At 41.4% G+C, this 16,858-nt stretch overlaps 1 pseudogene; it reads right to left on the bottom strand.

Annotated features, from left to right (window-relative positions):
* Window positions 1-3,080: 3,080 nt before the first annotated feature.
* LOC132424191 (large ribosomal subunit protein uL5 pseudogene) lies at window positions 3,081-3,570 on the bottom strand (annotated as a pseudogene).
* Window positions 3,571-16,858: the final 13,288 nt, after the last annotated feature.

Below are 16,858 nucleotides of genomic sequence, written 5' to 3'. Positions count from 1 at the left end.
ACAATCTTACACACTTGGTACTAAGTTTATGGAACCTTTTGCCAAGGAGTGGTTCAGGCTGAAAATAGAAATTGTCACAAAAAAAGGTAAATATATTCGATCATCAAATTCACAATGGGTTATTAAGAGAATCTAAGGGTGTTTGAGGACAGATGTGTTTCTGACTCTCTACAGTTGGCATCCTAGAGGGCAAGCGTGCTCAATAACAAGAAGTCCCTGTATCTCATATAAAACATTTTAAAATGTTTATTCAAGCATAAAAAGATTTCTGTATCTTGCAAAGGATTTCCTTAGAAAACGACTTCTGTTTAATGGTTCGGACTTCATTTGAAAGGTAAATAAATGAATTTCAATAATGCCAAAAGATACACACTTAAGAGTTTACAACAGTAAGTACTTATTTTGAAATGAATGAGCCACCAACAGAAATAGAATATTGAGGTTCATGCCAGAATGCAATTTTCTAATATTAGGTTGACTTCATTTCAAAACAGAATGAAATTCAGCTTAACTGTGATGAGTTCCTCCTCAACAAGTGATGCTTTATTTATTGCTGCCAAAATAAAAATATATTTGTCAATGTGTAAAGTTGTAAAACTTACCCTTTTACTGATATAAAACTTAGAATTAGTGTGATGTGACAAACCTATCTCATTAGAAATATATCAACTAACCATGTTGACTGATAACCCCAAGTATTATTTCTTAATTAATTTTCAAAAGCCACATACTTTCCAAGGAAGCTGAAATATTCCCTTTTTAAACAGATTCCAATTTTTCCCATGCCTGCCTTTGAGGTAAACTAGGTCTTTCTGTTGACTTTACCAAAAATTATTTTATAAAATACAGCCAGCACCTCCTCACAATTTTTTCCCCAGAAAAAAACTCATGGCATATATAAAAGTATGTTTCGAACAACTCCAGTCATTAAGAGCAGAGCTGCAAAGACAAGGGCAGGTTGGTGGGCGGTAGTGGGGGGAGTGGGAGAGTTCTTTTCTGTACTTTGAAATTTGGTTCTCTGTGAAGTAGAATTTCATCAAACTGAATGTGTTATGAATTTTAAATATATTTGATGCTAAAAGAGAAAAAATAAGTATGCTGTCCTTTCTTGTAGGCCTGTCTTTAGATGTCATTACCCTGGCAACCCTTACAAATGGCAACTGACGTCAAGAAAAGAGGAAAAACACTGCTGAGAGCATACACTCCATGCATTATAGATCATCCCGAGGACTTAGAATTCTCAGGCTCATACAGGCACTAAATGGCTTTAAGATGAGCACAAACAATCTTCCCTTTCACAAACACGCTTCATAAACTTTTTAAGGACTCGGAGATCTGAAAAGAGCATCTTTGAGTCTTTAATTTAAGCAAAATACAGTCCAACTATTAGCTTAGGTGTTCTGTCTCACAATAACTGCCAAGTCCATTAAAGTGTTTGTCACTAGTAAATCTTTTTTTTTTTTTTTCGGTACGCGGGCCTCTCACTGTTGTGGCCTCTCCCGTTGCGGAGCACAGGTTCCAGACGCGCAGGCTCAGCGACCATGGCTCACGGGCCCGGCCGCTCCGCGGCATGTGGGATCTTCCCGGACCGGGGCACGAGCCCGTGTCCCCTGCATCTGCACGTGGACTCTCAACCACTGCGCCACCAGGGAAGCCCCATATTGCATTTTTTATAAGAGAACCAAATTAGGGTTTTTCAGGGTTCTGATTACTTTCAGAGTTTAGTGGGACAGGTTTTCTAGATTTATGGTCCATTTTTCCCCAGGGTCTCCACACATATTATTTTTAATAGGCTTTACTTTTAGAGTAGTTTTAGTTTCATAGCAAAATTGAGAAGAAAGTACAGAGAGTTCCCATATACCCCCCTTCCCCCCCCAACATGCATGGTTTCCCCCATTATCAACATCATGAACAAGAGTGGTAAATTTGTTGTCATCAATGAACCTACTTGTCACTGAAGGCCATAGCTTATATTAGGGTTCACTCTTGGTATTTTATATTCCATGACAAATGTGTAGTGGCATGTATCCACTATTATAGTATAATACGGAGAGGTTTCACTGCCCTAAAAACCCTCCATGTTCTACCTATTCATCTCTCCCTCTCCACTCTTCCCTGGCAACCACCGATCCTTTCATTATCTCCATAGTTCAGCCTTTTCCAAAATGTAATATATTTGCAATCATGTAGGATATTGTCACTTCAGATGGGGTTCTTTCACTTAGTGATATGCGTTTAAGGTTCTTCTACATCTTTTCATGGCTTATAGCTCTTTGTTTTTTTTTTTTAGGGCTGAAGAATATTCCATTGTCCAGATGTGCCACAGTGTATTTACCCATTTACCTAATGAAGGACATCTTAGTTGCGTCCAAGTTTTGGCAATTATGAATAAAGCTGCAATGAACACCTGTGTGCAAGTTTTGCGTGGACATAAATTTCAACTCATTTGGGTAAATACTAAGGAGCACAATTGCTGCATCATATGGTAAGACTATGTTTAATTTTTAAAAAAACTGCCAAACCATCTCTGGAAGTTGGCTGTACCATTTTGCATTCCCACCAGCAATGAATGAGAGTGCCTGTTACTCCACATCCCTGCTAGTACTTGGCGTTGTCAGTGTTTTGTCCATTCTAATGGATGTGTAGTGATATCTTTTTTTGTGTGTGTGTGTGGTATGCGGGCCTCTCACTGTTGTGGCCTCTCCAGTTGCAAAGCACAGACTCCGGACATACAGGCCCAGCAGCCATGGCTCACAGGCCCAGCCGCTCCACGGCATGTGGGATCTTCCCAGACCGGGGCACGAACTCGTGTCCCCTGCATCGGCAGGCGGACTCTCAACCACTGCGCCACCAGGGAAGCCCGTGATATCTCATTTTAATTTCCAGTTCCCTAACGATCTATGATGTTGAGCATCCATCTTTTCCTATGCTTATTTGCCATCTGTGTATCCCTTCTTTTTTACTGAAAACTTTTTATTGGCTTCTGTTTTACTTAAATTTTTTTCATTGATATATATTTGACCTTTTATATTAAATTAGTTTCAGGTGTACTTTATTGGCCTTTGGATAGAAACGGGAATTTATTTGCCAGGAAGGATGATCCCATCATACTTCTGCTGGAACCAGCACATGGCCTCCTATTTGCTGATTCTGTGTTTGGCCCCAATGCAACCTGTTCTTCACTTCTGTGATGCTGAAACCTGGCCTACCCAACACCACACAGAAGTCCAGACCATAGATACCAGTGCTTGGGTCACATTTGATCCCCAGATCGATGTGTTTCTGGATCCCAAAACCAAAGTTTCCAGTATCTGAGCAATTCTTTCTTTCTTAACTCATACTTCATGCCTTTAGACTTCTCTCCAGGGTTTCTTCTGCCTTGGCCTCACAATGGATGGCAATCTTTTCATTTCTCCTGATGCCAAAGGACCTGATGGTGTATCTAGCTTTGGAGAACACAGAGGTCTGGCCGGTGAGCTGCTCCAGGCCTGAGGCTGCCCGGCTCAGTCAGTCTCCACTCTGCCCCACACAGATGTTGAGGCAGAGCTTACAGATGCAAAGTTCCCGCATAGGCTCTCCTTTTCACTCTGATCCTGAGCCTTGGTGGAGAATGGGAAGAGTATCTGTGTATCTTCTTTGGTGAGGTGTCTGTTCAGGACTTTTGCCCATTCCTTAATCAAGTTTTTTTGTTGTTGTTGAATTCTAAAGGTTCTTTGTATATTTTGGATAACAGTCTTTCACCAGAGATGTCTTTTGCAAACATTGTCTTCCCATCTGTGGTTTGTTTTCTCATTCTCTTAACAGTGTCTTTTGCAGAGGTATTATTTATTTTTTCATTCAAGAAAGTCTATTCAACTGAGGGGACTACTCAGTAGACAAGAAGATCCCTGCCTTCATAACACCTACACTTTAATGGAGAAAATGACAATAAACAAATAAATGAATAAACATATGACAGGCATTTAAGTAGACATGGTTGGGGAGAAAATTTAAACAGGTTAAGGAGCTAGAGAGTGACTAGAGAAAGATCACTCTGGCTGCTGTGTAGACCTAACGTGGCCCAAAGTAGAATCAACCATAGTGGGAACAAGAGCAGGGGTGGGGACACCAGGTGGTAGTGTATTGCAGTCATACAAGCAAGAGATATGTGGGTATGGATTAGGGAGGTAGCTGTGGAGAAGTATCCAGATTCTGGACACTAGCTTTTTTTTTGGCTGCACCACATGTCTTGTGGGATGTGGGATCTTAGTTCCCTGACCAGGGATTGAACCTGGGCCCTTGGCAGGAAGAGCTCCGAGTCCTAGCCACTGGACTGCCAGGGAATTCCCTGGACACTAGTTAAAAGTGGAGCTGAACCCTACCCATTAAACCATTGATGTCTCTGTTGAAAAAAAAAAAGTGGAACTGACATACTTGCTCATGGATTGGATGAGAGAAGTAAATGATTCAGGCATGAAGGCTAGGTTTGGGTCTAAGCAATCAAGTGAATGGTGGTAAAACTGGTGGGGGTGTGGGGAAGGAACAGGATAGGCAAGGACCAGATCTGGGCATGGGACACTCAAGTGACAATTCGGGTGGAGATGTTCAAGCAGGCCATTGTGATTCAACTTGAAAAGTTAGCGTTGGAGCTATACATGTGACTCTTCCACGTATGAGAGCATGCTGGATATCTCTGCAGGCCTTCCAGATTCTGTCTCCACTCTGCTCCCTGCCTCCGTATAGACTAATCCATAGGGATTAAGTCAGTGGACTCCAATCTTCTGGTTTCCAGCAGATTCAACCCGCCGGCAGCAGATCAGAAGAGAGGAGAGCAAGGTGGGATAGCTTATTCTCCAACTCCCTCCCTGCAGTTCTCCTCAGCTGCCTGAGCCACTCTGTGAAAATTTACAGCTCCTGTCAGGCAGGCTTCCACACAGCTGTCTCTCCAGATGCAGTAACTGCTCTGTCCCTTCACCCCTCCTTGTCCTTGGGTGGAAACAGCTCCTCCCCTTATTAGCCTGAGAGTACTGCTGTCCTTACACTTTTACAAATAGTCCCTTTAGTGAGCCCTGCTTGAATTACTGTAATTTGACTGTGCCATCTGTTTCTTGTTGGGTCCTTGACTGAATTTAAAAACCTGAGATTGGAGAAGAGCACTTAGGGAGTGAGAAGAGATACAAGAGAAAAGAGATTTGAGGATGGACTCCTAGGACAGTCTTATTTAGAAGCTGGAAAGAGGAGGTGGGTTCCACAAAGCAGAGGTCAGAGGGATCGGAAGAAAAACAGGAACACGTGGTGGTGTCCGGGTGGTGGCTCAGTGAAGACAGGTGCAAGAAAAAGCTCTCCTACAGTGCCCCAAGCCACCACTGCTCTGGGACTCCCGGAACATCTTGCTGCCCTCCTTATCACTCCTGACTCCTTGCCTCAGGTGAATTCTCTCTCATGGGTCTTGAAATTGCTTTGTAATTTGGCTTCCGACATTCCCAGGTCAGCTGATATGTTATACGTATCTCAATCCTAAGGTTTGAGTCTTCCTCGGAGGCTCTCAGCAGCTGTGCAAATATACAGATGCGTTAAGTATGGGAGGGGGGGAAACAGAGTGAAACCGCCAAGGAACGCACACACAGGCACACCCAATTACACCTGCCTCAGGCACTATTCTGTGACTATGGCCAGGGCAGGAACTATTTTATATTCACTCTGATGCTGAGTACTGAACATAACAACCAGTACACAGTGGCAGCTCAGTACATTGTTTTGGATGAATTAATGCTTTTTTAAGACATGGCTTATCATGATAGACTATGCTTTTGGTGCATGAAGGCCCCTTTACAGACTTGACAACTAATTCCTTGAATTGCCGTATTATAATATGTCCCTGATTATGCTTTTGTATGCTATGTAATGCCTGGGTGTGAATGCACTTTTTTTTTTTTTTCTCCAAACAGAATTGTATTGAGAAGATGACAACATGAACTCTGAAGAAACAAAGGCTATGGATTTTGGTCACTTGGGCTCTAGGGCCCTCAGATAAATATATTACTACTGTACTTCTAAGAACAATTCTCTTTGTTTAAAGTGTGAGACTGCTATTCACTAATATCTTGATGCCATTCCCAGAAATCATGCTTCATGTAATTGGCAAGTTTTTGCAAAGGCTGTTCGCTATTTGCAGCCTCTGTATTAGTGTTCTTGACTGATTTCCTCAACTCTGACTCAGTGCAGGTGAAGAAAAAAATCTCCCTCTTTTACAAAGTGGAGTTTGAATCCTGGCTGTGCCAACTTCACAAGCAGTAACCTTGTGAAAGACCTTAACTGCATTGAGTCTTAGTTTCCTTATCTGTAAAATGGGATTAATAGTACAGTTGATCCTCATTACTTACAGAGTCTGTGTTTGCGAATTCATCTACTTGTTAGAATTTATCTCTAACTCCAAAATCAATACTTGCAGCACTTGTGCAGTCATTCACAAACATGTGCAGTGCAACAAAAAATTTGAGTTGCTCAAGACGTGCGTTCCCAGCTGAGTTCATACTGTAAACCGGTAAACTTTTTATGGCCTATTTAGTGCCATGTTTTTGCATCTATGTGCTTTTTCTTGGTGGTTTTGCTATTTAAAATGACTCCCAAGCATAGTGTTGAAGTGCTGTCCCAGTGTTCCTAAGCACAAGAAGGCCGTGATGTGCCTTACAGAAAAAATACAGATGTTAGTTAGGCTTTGTTCAGGCATGAGTTATGGTGCAGTTGGCTGTTAGTTTAATGTTAATGAATCAACAATGTATATTAAATAAGGTGTCTTTAAACAGAAACACACATAAAACAAAGTTATGTGTTCACTGGTTCATTGACAAAAATGTTGTGATCAGAGGCTCGCAGGAACCTAATCCTGTACTTCCCTTAGAAGAAATGGTTCAGTATATTGGCTAATTCAGTGTTTGCACAGAGTTTATAAAAGATAGTTAGAATTAGGATTAGGGTGCCCCTTAAAGACCTCATTTTAACTTAATTACCTCTTTAAAGAATGTATCTCCAGATAAAGTTACATTCTGAGATCCTGGAGATTAGGACTTCAACATACAAATTTTGGGGGACCCAATTCAGCCCATGACACCACCTATCCATCCTCATTTCCCACACCTGATTCTCTAGCCAGCCAAACTGTCCACTTGTCATTCCCTGAGGTTTCCTTGCCAGGTTCCTGGACTTTGTTCATAATACTGTGTCCTTACAGCATCCCCTATCTCTGCATATCTAAGTCAACTCTGCTTTTCAAAAATGAGAATATTGACAAGTGCTCATTAAGGGGGTAATTAAGTTAAAATGAGGTCTTTAAGACTCATTGGTCCTAATCTAATATGATTGATGTCCTTATAAGAAGAGAAAATTTGGACACAGACATGGGTGCACACAGAGGAAGGACCATGTGAAGACAGAGATAGAAGGTAGTCATCTACAAACCAAGGAGAGAGGCTGACATCTTGATCTTGGATTCCTCTGCCTCCAAAACTATGAGAAATACATTTCTGTTGTTTACAGTTGACCCTTGAACAATACGGGTTTGAACTGCATGGATCCACCTACACGTGTATTTTTTTCAATAGTAAATACTGCAGTGTTACACCATCCCCGGTTGGTTGAATCCCAGGTGCAGAACCACATATACGGATGAACTGTGTATAGGGAGGACCAGCTATGAATTATACTCGGATTTTCAAATGCACAGAGGGTGGGTGCCCCTAATCCCTGCATTGCTCAAGGGTCAACTGTATAAGCTACTCTGTTGACGGTATTTTGTTATAACAGCCCAAATGGACAAGGACACCAGGCAAAGGAGTTGGGGTTGGATTCTGTAGTTAGTGTGAGCTACTGAATTTTTTAAAGAGTGATCCATGCTGTGCTTCAAGAAAGGAACTGGAACCATTTTCTGAAGAGAATGAGCTAAAAAGGGGAGAGGCAGGAGGCTGGGTAGGTTATCGCTGTTAGAGCGATTCTTACAGGTTTATGCACCTATAGTTGAGACTTTTATAAAACAGTGTATTGTAAGGCCCTGTTATAAAAGGCTGTTCAGGATAGTAGTGGAACAAAAAGGTCAAAGAGTCTGGGACAAGGCCAGGCGAACACTCTCTAACAAAACAATGATATTGCATGGGTTCTGGAAACTTTTGCAATAGCATGTTTGAAATTTTCAGTGGGGCCATGAGGACTACAAAAGAATTTTGCAGCAATGACCCCTGAGCATAAGATGTACTATTCCCAAGTGTGATGAGGATATCACTGTGGATATGAAATATTGAGATCTGGCTTGTGAAAATAACAGGTCTCTAGCAAACATTCAACAGAGAGTCCTGAGCTGATGTATGTGCCTGGACAAGAGGTAGCAACTGAAAACTTACTTCATTTTGTATCTTTTTACTTCATTTTGTTTTCGGCCGGCTGGAGTTTTATCATCCTAGGGAAACTGTGGCAATGATTGCATGAGTCTGCAAAGCAGATAATAAAAGCCAGAACTAGTAGCTGTGTTTATAGTAAGGAGGGTATAGTTTAGAGAGGTATCATAGGGTGGTATTGATAAGACACAGTAACTAATTGGATCTGAGGGTACAGAGGAGAGAAGCTGAGATTGCCCAGAATAGCTCAGAGTTTGAATTGAGTAGAATAATTTCACTTTTGGACAAGTTGTGTTTGAGGTACATTTCCAACTGGGGCATGTGAATGCAAAAGTCTAGCAGGCAAAGACTGGAATGTATAGACTTGAGAGCTATTTGCCTGTGGGTGACAGATAAAGCCAAAGGAATAGATACCAGGAATCTGCAGTGGAAGAAAAGACAGGTAGAGGCTGTGAACAGCTGTTCCCAGGCTGCAGTGGAAAGAAGTGGAGACCCAGGAGTGATCAGAGATATAAGAGGAAAACCGGGACACAAAAGCCACCAGCGGAGGAACAAGTGATACAGTTAAGTTTGGAAAGAGATGGATAGATGAAAATCTATCTAGGAATAGGGTTAACGTGGAGGACACTCAAGAGAGATGAATTTCATTTCAGAGAAGTGAAAGGCTAGCTCATCTTAGGGAGTGGGAAAGGAATTACGGAGAATAGAGAATGTTTGGAATATGCACCATGAGGAGTACACTAGGAAGTAAATAAAGCTGAGCAAAAGGATTGCTGATCCCAGTGAGAATTCAGTTGATATTCTCTAGGGTAAAAGTGTAAAGGAAAATTGTATGGTTTCCTGATGTTTCCCTTAATGCTTTGCAGCTGTTTTAATCAGCACTTTTTCAGTTGCAAGCGACAAAAATCTCAATTCAAAATAGATTAAAGGAAAAAAGGAAATTTATTGGCTTACATAACAGGAACATCTAAAGAGCATAATGACTTATGACATGGCTACATCCAGAGCCTCAAAAAATGTCATCAAAACTATGTTTTTCTCCATTGTTTAGCTCTGCTTTCCTAAGTAGCCACTGCCAGCTCCAGAATACAGTCTACCTGCTTTAGCAAGCCCCCACAAAAAGAACATTTCTCTCCCAATTTTCCAGCCAAACCCTAAAATAGACTACAGTTGGCCCAACTTGGGTAATGTGACCACCACTGGACTAATCACTGGGGCCTAGGAGATGGGATAGTTTGACTGCCTGGGTCTGAGTCATACACTCACTCACCCCTGAAGTCATGAATTACATAAACCCAAATTGAGGAAGGGGTGGTTTTCAAAGGAATGCTGTCAGGTGAAACAACCAGGTCCACTACAGACCAGGGAGATGAGAGGAGAAAACAGATGGGAAGATCAGTATCTGTCAGGATAGGTTAGGTTAGGTACAATAACAACCTCCTAATCTCAAATGCTTAAAACAACATAGATTTATTTCTTCTGTTGCTACGTGTCCATTGTCAGTCGACTGGGGCCACCCTCCTCACTCAGAGTGTGCTGTAGATCATGGAGGCGAAGGGAAGGAGAATGTGGTAAAGGAAGCATTCTCTCTTAAAGCTTCTGCCTGGAAACGAGACTTCTCACAATTATATTTCATTGGCCAGAGCAGAGGGGTTGGAGAAGTAAGACCCTACCAGTTACCTAGAGGGAAGAGAACTGGAAGTTTTGTAGATGGTCCTAATGTTGACCCCAGGGACTAACCAAGTTTGGAATATTGGCAGAGAGAAGGTGGCAGAGAAACCAAGACATGAGAGGATCTAAAATGTTTGGAATGTCCTGGAGCAGTGAGGGAAGGAAATAATGCAAGAAAAAAGCAGAGAGCCTGTGGGGTGAGCTACTGGAGAACAAAGGGAGAAGGAAAACCCAACTGGATAGCAGTGAGAGAGTGGTAGAAAGCATGGGGGCTATTATATCTCATTGCGTAGCTGGTCACAGAAAAGTTCATTGCAGCTTGGTGGGGTAGACCGAAATGAAGCTGGACCAGTCTACTTGGGTGAACAGGTGCCGAGGATAAAGACCCAGCTGTCGGTACTGGAAGAATGTCCAGCCAAGCAGGCAGAACACAGTAGTTAGGAAATATGTGAACCTATCAAAGTCAGGGTCCCAGTGACTGCTCAGCCTCAGGATGGATGTGGCCGCTGGATTCTAGACGCAGGTAATGTTCAGAGTTGAGATGACACAGAGAGGCAGGTTTCAAGTGCCAGGAAAGTTTGCCACAGCCTTGAACTGGGGGGAGGAGAGAGGTCAGGGCCCCTGGAAGCCTATGGGGAGAGGAGACTGTCACAGGCCTTAAACAAAGGTGAGCAAGATGAAAACCAATTTTATTCCTTGGTAACTTCTTGACATCAAGTCGAAGCCCAGTTTCTAGAAATGAAAAATAAAGTCAGAGTTCAACTGCAAGAAGGTCTATTTGCTTTTGAGCTTTCCAAATGGCGATGCAGAGCTTCCCAAAGCCTTTGACCATGGAAGGTCAGGGCAGAATCAATGAGTGAGTGTTACTGGACCCAGCTGGCAAGGAGAGGAGGCATGTGAAGATTAAGGAATTACGTTGATCCTGGTAAGAATTGTGAGGTCAGAATGTTGGAAAGATTGTATGCAGCTGTTGAGGTTGATGGCGATAGATAGGGTAGAGAGAAGGACTGAAATCCTGAAATGATCAAGGAAAGTGGAGGGTATCCTGAATTTCCATAGATAATTAGAGAAGGTAGGGGAAGGGACGTGTAAGTGAATGGCTTGGGCTTCCTTCCAAAACACATATGGTATTGAAAGCAGTGGTGGAGAAAAAGTAGGGAAGTAGCAATTAAATAAAATATACCAATTCCTCCTTCCCCTGTGAGCACTGGGGAAACACAATGGGAAGTGGGCTACATTAGAGATGACAGTGGTATTGGTGGAAAACCAAACTTTAATCATAGTTAGTCATGAACTATATTTAAGAGAAACTGTGTTCAAGGATGTAGGGGAGCTTCTTGATCTTAGAATGGGGAGTTCCTAATGCCCGAAAGAAGATCCTAGTTAAAGACCAGGCATGGGGGATATGAGAATGGATGGAACCAAGGTATGAAAGGAGGGAACTGGCAGAGAGAACATGTGGTTGTGTAATTACAGAAATAGATCATTACAGAACTGTATTTGCCCTAATATCTTCTTCTGCTCTCTTTATGGACATAGCTATTGCCTTTATACTTTAGTTTTAAAAGCAAAAAATATTAATGGTGTTTTCCCATTAGTGAGTTATCCAGGCAAAATTATAAAGTAGATTCAAGTATGTGACTGGATTAGGACGGAATAGTGGTCTCCCCCAAAATGTCCACGTTCTAATCCCTGGACCCTGTGCATGCAAAAGAGACTTTGCAGATGTGATTAAGGTCAGGACCTCGATACTGGGAGATTATCCTGGGTTATCTGGGTGAGCACAACATAATCACAAGAGTCCTCATAAAACAGAGGTAGGAGGGTCAGACAGAGAAGGGGATGTGTTGACAGAAGCAGAAGACAGAGTGATGTGGGACCACGAGCCAAGGGTTGCAGGAAACCTCTAAAGCTGAGGACAAGGCATATGTTCTCCCCTTGAGCCTCCAGAAGAAACACAGCCCTGTGAATACCCTGATTAATTCTCCCTAAGATTCAGTTTTGGACCTCCGACCTTTCGAAGTGTAGGAGAATAAGTTTGTGTTGTTTTACACCATTAATTTTGTGATACCTTGTTACAGCAGTAATAGAAAACTAATCTAAAGACATGATTAAGGGAAATCCAGGCTCTGACATTCCCATGTCAGGAAAAGGCAAGAAAACAAGGGCTGGAGTTAGGTGGAAAAATAATGAGGGATTATCATTTGCTATCCCTCATCTTTAAAATTTAATAGAAGTAATAGGCAAATTCTTTCAGAAAGAAATGCCATGATCCTATGCTTATACACAGATTCCAGAGTGATTTGAAGTTATTTTTGTCAGTCTACAAAGAAAATTGGAAATTCTTTGAAAGATTCAAAGAAAGAGTTATAAATGACAAAAGAGAGGATAAAAGAATTACTGCATTTTAGAAATACTATTCCATAGGTTTATTTTTTACAAGATATTCTGTACAGTTTATGAGAAAATGAATTCTTCGAGCAAGAAAACAACTTGTGACAATAAATTCTCATAAACTTCAAGAAAGAGTATTTTTTAAAGTTTACCGAAAATTCCACATGTTTTATAAATTATTATGCTGTAGTGTCATCTTCTAGGTCTTCCGAATCAGTTTATTTTCATTAGAATATAGCTAATTGTAAGAGTTAACTTCCTTCATATAAATATGTCCTCCTCACCTCTCTCCCTTGGCATCCCCCCTCCCGCCCCAGATCTCTTTGTGGATGGTATTAGGAGTATGCTGTGATTTAATTTAGATATCTGAAAGTGTGTGTGAGGCATTGTCTTCAGAGGGCTAATTGGATTTTTCTTACTTAATGGATTGTTTTTTCCTTGAGTAACAAATATGCATCATTGCAAACTCCATACACTGTGAACTATTTGAAGAGGAGTTTCATTTGGCATTTGTTCTGTTAGCCTTTCAGAGCTGGAGACCACACAACAAACAAGGCAGGTCAAGAGTTAAAAAGTTGCAGCCAAGGGTGTGAGACTAGTTTGGAAGGCATGAGCAAGTATAGAGTTCAGGAAGACCAATGAGGTTGGCACCCTGGGAGTTCAGCTGTGCCTGGCTAGCCAGGGGCACGGGCAGAATCAAGGGAAGCTGGAGTGGGGAGAGCCAGGCCAGGCAGGACCCCAAGCAGTGTGCGTCAGTGTGCCAGTCAGAATTTGGATTTAGCCAGGAGATAGAATTCAGCCAGAGCCTCGGAAGATCAACTCAGCTGCCAGCAGCCAGAGCACAATCAGGGCAGGGTGGCTGAGTCCTGGGCAGCAGCTCCCCCTTCCTGCTTTGATTTTGAGCAGTTTTCCTGATATAAATGAAAAAATGATGAGCAGGGCCATCCAAGTACATATTGGAGAATTCAGCAGAGGGCTCGATTTTCTGAAAAACAAATAAAACGACAACAAAATACCCCAGTTCCTGGCAGCTATACACATTTTTTTTTAAATAAATCTTTTTATTTATTTACTTATTTGTTTATTTTTGGCCACACCATGCAGCATATGGGATCTTAGATCCCCAACCAGGGATTGAACCCATGCCCCCTGCGTTGGAAGTGCAGCTTCTTAACCACTGGACTGCCAGGGAAGTCCTTATCCACTTTTTTATGCATGATACTAAGTACAAAAATTATAAAGAAAATGATTGATGTATTAATGTGAATGTCAACGTAAAAACATTTTAAACTTGTATACATCAATCAGTATTCACAAATATGCGATGACACAGACATCCAAGGTATCTATAACAGGAGATAAAACTATCATTTAATCTATATGAATTTTTTTTTTTTTTCAGTATGTGGGCCTCTCACTGTTGTGGCCTCTCCCGTTGCGGAGCACAGGCTCCGGACGCGCAGGCCCAGCGGCCATGGCTCACGGGCCTAGCCGCTCTGCGGCATGTGGGATCTTCCCGGACTGGGGCACGAACTCGTGTCCCCTGCATCGGCAGGCGGACTCTCAACCACTGCGCCACCAGGGAAGCCCTATATGAATATTTATAACAGCAGAACATTAGAAATAATTGAAATGTCGATCAATAGGCAGTTGCTTAAATAAATAACGAACTATCCCTACAATGAAATTTTTTTTTAATTAAGTAATTAATTTATTTTTTGCTGCATTGGGTCTTCATTGCTGCACGCGGGCTCTCTCTAGTTGCGGCGAGTTGGGGCTACTCCGGCAGTGCGCGGGCTTCTCACTGCGGCAGCTTCTCTTGTTGCCAAGCACGGGCTCCAGGCGCATGTGGGCTCAGTAGTTGTGGTGCACGGGCTTAGTTGCTCCGGGGCATGCAGGATCTTCCCAGACCAGGGCTCGAACTCCTGTCCCCTGCATTGGCAGGCGGATTCTTAACCACTGCGCCACCAGGGAAGTCCAAAACAATCATTTTTTTTAAATTATGTAAATCTATATATAATATTGTGGAAACCTGTCCAAATATATTAAGTGAAAAAAGCATGTTTCAGAACAGAATGTGAACTTACATAATATGCTGTTACTTTATTAAATATATATATGTCAAATTATATAAATAAAATTATGTGTAACTATATATGATTATATATTAAAATATTGTAATTATTTATAAATTATATCTATATCTTTATAGAGATAAAGAGATAGTATAAGCAAAGGAAAAAACCCTGAAATAATACGTACCAAAATGTTACCCTGGAAATTAAAACCCCAATTTAGGATTGTAAAGCTACTTTCCTAGTGTAAAGTTAGTTTTAAATGTGTTGTTAAAGCCAATAATGTTTACAACAAATTTATGACACAAAACAAAACATTTAAAAACGTACACAGGGTTTCCCTGGTGGCGCAGCAGTTGAGAGTCTGCCTGCCGTTGCAGGGGACACGGGTTCATGCCCCGGTTCGGGAAGATCCCACATGCCGCAGAGTGGCTAGGCCCATGAGCCATGACCGCTGGGCCTGCGCATCCAGAGCCTGTGCTCCGCAATGGGAGAGGCCCAAGTACCACAAAAAAAAAAAAAAAAACCGTACACATAACTCTGCTAGTCACGTAGAGCTATTTTTGTTTCTCTGTGTTCCCTTTCAATACTTATCTGCACTATGTTTGTTTTCCTGGTTTTCCTTGCCTTATTCCTATTGTAACTTCAAGCTCAGCAGTTTGCAATAAACACAGTTCAATAAATATTAGTTAATAGTTGCGAATATGATCATAGTGATAGCTATGTGAAGTAGAGCAAGTTTAGGTAAAGTTTTTAAAATAAGGCTTCAAACTAGCAATTACAATTAAAATGGTTACTGTCAAGTGTTACTCAAGAACCTTCCAGAAGGGATATCATGTTGAATCCTTCAGAATCTTCTTGTTCACATGTCCCAGGGGATAGACACCAAAAACGTTCTGGGAGCACTGCTGTCTCTGTTTCTTACTATAGCCCAGCTGGCACAGTGGGAATGACATGGATCCTTCTAACAGCTGACAGAACAACATGAAATAATCGAAGGTTCAGCTTGTAAGTTATTCCGCTTGCTTTTGTTGCCCAGAGTCTAGAGTCCCCCAGAAATACTCCTGGATTTGGAGCAGCACTGTTGCTACAAACAGTAAAATCAGCAGCTTTTTAATCCCTGTGTAAGTTTATCAAAGCCTGACAGTTGGTAACCAAGGTGAGTAATCTCACTACTCTCAAGAGTAGTGTAATGTGATTCTATAGAAGCTATATGAGGTAATAGGAGGGGTGGGAAAGAAAGGCTGGACTCAAAAATCATAGTTTTTTTTTTTTTTTTTGTGGTAGGCGGGCCTCTCACTGTTGTGGCCTCTCCCATTGTGGAGCACAGGCTCCGGACGCGCAGGCTCAGCGGCCATGGCTCACGGGCCCAGCCGCTCCGCGGCATGTGGGATCCTCCCGGACCGGGGCACGAACCAGTGTCCCCTGCATCGGCAGGCGGACTCTCAACCACTGCGCCACCAGGGAAGCCCAATCATAGTATTTTTTATAGTATTGATTATGCATAATAGGCTAATTATGACCTAATTTTATGTTCCAATTCTTCAACGATTCGGTGTTTCCATCTGGATTATGGGCACTTTTTGATTTTTTTTTTATCCGAAATCAACAAACATAATGGTAAGTTTAAATATGGGCTTTCCTCATTTGCAGCAACATGGATGGACCTAGAAATTATCATACTAAGTGAAGTAAGCCAGTCAGAGAAAGACAAATATCATATGATATCGTTTATATGTGGAATCTAAAAAAAAAAAAGATACAAATGAACTTATTTACAAAACAGAAATAGACCTGTAGACATAGAAAACAAACTTATGGTTACCAAAGGGGAAAGGGTGGGCGGGGGGGGGGAATGGATAATTAGGAGGTTAGGATTAATATATACACACTACTATATATAAAACAGATAACCAACAAGGAACTACTGTATAGCACAGGGAACTATACCCAGTATTTTGCAATAACCTATATAGGAAAAGAATCTGAAAAAGAATGGATAGATGTATATATGAATCACTTTGCTGTACACCTGAAACTAACACAACATTGTAAATCAACTATACTTCAATTTAAAAAAAGATTATAAATATATGGTGCATTTATAACTGTTGCATTCTCAAGTATACCCTAACAGGGAAGGATATCCATTTTGACCAGATATCTGTAAAAACTAAACATTCTGCTTATTTACATATCTAATGATTAAAATAATTTTCCACAAAATAAAGCCTTTTGTGTAGTCAGTTTAGAGCTGGAAGATGGCATTTATTAGAATCATCTGCAAACGCTGATGATTTTATAATTAATAATTCCTCTGTTTCTCATATTTTTAAAAAAAACTTTGATATC

This window comes from Delphinus delphis, chromosome 4 (genome assembly GCF_949987515.2).
Source record: "Delphinus delphis chromosome 4, mDelDel1.2, whole genome shotgun sequence".
NCBI lineage: Eukaryota > Metazoa > Chordata > Mammalia > Artiodactyla > Delphinidae > Delphinus > Delphinus delphis.
Note: the sequence above shows the minus strand (reverse complement) of the source record. Positions and strands in the feature narration are given on the sequence as shown.